We start from the raw sequence: 2842 nt of genomic DNA, 5'->3' as shown, positions 1-2842 counted from the left end.
TCTAATCGTCATTAAAATATTAAAGACTGTTCAACAAAAAACCCAAAGTCTAATTGTGGAGCATTAATTCGTACATTCTACACAAAAAATGGGTTTTCAATTACTTTGACAGCTTTAAAGTTTGGTGGGTAGCAGTTTCTGGGAATCGGAAGTAATCATGTAAAAAAAACAAATTAAAAACCTAATTTAGGAATCATCTGATTCAGATGGTGCATGTGCATACTTTAAAATGCTTCAAATAAAAAGCATGGTTTAGGTTTTAATTGAATTCTAATTTGGAATTTTATGGTATCCGAGAATTAGTGATTGCGTTCTAATTTGGAATTTTCTTAATCGGTTGACAATAAACACACATAATCCCTATACATGTAGCTTTTACCCAAAATTTTTAAGAAGAATTACTCGCCCTTTATCACCGCTACCGTTTAATGAGTTCTAGTGATCCCTCAACTTGAATAAAATTTTAATCCAATGCACATTTTCGTATAAAACAAAAAGGAAAACAAAGGCAAGTATAAGAAAAAGAAGATAAATTTTGATTCTACTTAGGGTTTCTAAAATGTTCATTGTTAATATTATGTGCAAGCATCCATGCATTATTAGCATATGACAAAAGCAAAATCAGAAAACGAATGAAAGTTTATTAAAGCTGATAATTCATGATCGATTCCTTATTAATCAAAGTATTTAGAAAGTAAGTAGTCTTAGCACCAGGAGAGCTATCTGGTTAGCTAGCTGTCTCTTTAACAAAAATAGTAGGTGCCCTAATCACCAGGCTTGATTTAACGTAATACTTGGCTTAAAATGGTATAAGAAATAGTGATATATATATATATATATATCTATATGTATGTATGTATATATGTATATGTAGAGAGGGAGAGAGTTATTGATAGAGTGGTTCATGGGCCAATAGCAGAACAAGAAAAGGGTCAGTCAGTGGTTCTATATTTTATACATAGGGTTAATCTGTCGTGTAAAACCAATAAAAGTGACTTCCCATCCATAACCCTAAACCAACCGCACTTTATTATTCTCTCTCATTTTCCTTTCTTCCTTCCTCCTATTTCTTCTTGGTCACTTCCCTTTGGTGGTGCTTGATGACAGACTTATCCTCATTCCATCACTTATCTATGGAGGATTCCGGAGCAGCTTCCAGTGATGATGTAAAGACTACTTTCCCTAGAGGTCACTGGAAGACTGCTGAGGATGAAAAACTCAGGCAACTTGTTGAACAGTTCGGTGCACAAAACTGGAACTCTATTGCAGAAAAGCTCCAAGGAAGATCAGGTAAACTAATTACTATTTTTTGTTGTTGATTTTTTTATAATCTTGAAGAACTAAAGCATGATTTTCAAGCAAGGACCATGTCCTTTCCTCTATGATTGAGTTTTTTATTAGTATTTTAGAGATGTCGTTTATCAGATATCTCCCTTTTACCTAATAAATCAACATCTTAAGTTTTGATGATACAGGAGAAAGAAGCAATACTTGATTACATAGTCTTCTTCGTCATAATTCACGAAAACGGATTATAAACAAAAAGGATGAACAATTTCTTTCTTTTTCCTTTCCATTTAATAGTTTTATCTGTATATGCTTATGGTAAGGGAAGAGCTGCAGATTGAGGTGGTTTAATCAACTTGACCCTAGAATCAACAGGAGGCCATTTTCTGAAGAAGAAGAAGAAAGGCTCCTTGCAGCACACCGTATTCATGGGAACAAATGGTCACTGATAGCTAGACTGTTTCCTGGTAGAACTGATAATGCAGTGAAGAACCACTGGCATGTTATAATGGCCAGAAAACAAAGGGAACAATCCAAGATTTGTGGGAAGAGAAGCTTTCAAGATGGTCTTAATGATTCCAATCTAATTTCAACTGGTTTTGCGTCAAGGAAATCAATATGTCAAGAGGGTTTTAGCTCGAGAATCGGTAGTTATTTTGAATCCCAAAGCCCCAGTAAAGCTAAGTTTTTCTCAATCACATCCTCATCTTCAACTTCTTCACCATCTTGGGCTTTTGCTTCATCGACATTGACGGCTTCCAACAATGCATCTTTAGCTGAATTATCAAGAAGAGATCATGGAAAAGTTCATTTAATGGCTATGGAGGCTCAAATACTTTAGATCATTCTTTCTATAAGCATCATTCAAATGCTTCAGCATATTGTAGTAGCAGCTTCAGGAATTCCAGTGCATTAGGTCTCCCAAACTACAGGAGGGTTGTTCCAAGTCCTTTTGGGTTCCTTAAACTTGAAAACAACAATGACGTGAAGAAGGAGTCGATGAACTTCACAGACATTAGACTACTGAGCAATTCCCAGCAGCAGCAAGAGGATGTTCCTTTCATAAATTTTCTTGGTGTCGGTATTTCTTCTTGATCATAAAAATGAAAAATCTTTATCTAACTATTTTGCCTAGTATGCATAACAGTTTTAGCTTTGCCTTTTCCAATGCATCATTAGTTTTGATCATACATGTTTTTTCAAGAGTTAAATATGAACATGTTGATCATACATGTTCATATTCAACATGCAAAAACAACTTCACTATATACCCGTTTCTGTTTACATAGCTATGGATAAATTCTCAGATAATTCAGTTAAATTATGATAAGTAAATTTAATCTGCAGGAAATGATTTTTTCTACTCCAGGCTAGTGTTCTCGAGAAACTCAATTCTTTTTGGTTCATGTGAATCCTTCACAGATTCATCATTCATTATCTTTTCTTGTTGCATTCTAGTTTAATGCATCAAAGTGCCAAAAAAATACGATTTCTTTTCTTTTTTAGTATTCAGTATCAAGTATTTCTGGAAAAAAATGAGTTTCAGTAGAATATA

At 34.1% G+C, this 2842-nt stretch overlaps 1 pseudogene; it reads left to right on the top strand.

Moving 5' to 3' along the window:
• The first annotated feature begins 1015 nt into the window (after positions 1–1015).
• Positions 1016–2466, top strand: LOC120212245 (annotated as a pseudogene).
• The last annotated feature ends 376 nt before the right edge of the window (positions 2467–2842 follow it).

Source organism: Hibiscus syriacus, unplaced genomic scaffold (assembly GCF_006381635.1).
Source record: "Hibiscus syriacus cultivar Baekdansim isolate YM2019G1 unplaced genomic scaffold, ASM638163v2 tig00110009_pilon, whole genome shotgun sequence".
Classification (NCBI taxonomy): Eukaryota; Viridiplantae; Streptophyta; class Magnoliopsida; order Malvales; family Malvaceae; genus Hibiscus; species Hibiscus syriacus.
Note: the sequence above shows the minus strand (reverse complement) of the source record. Positions and strands in the feature narration are given on the sequence as shown.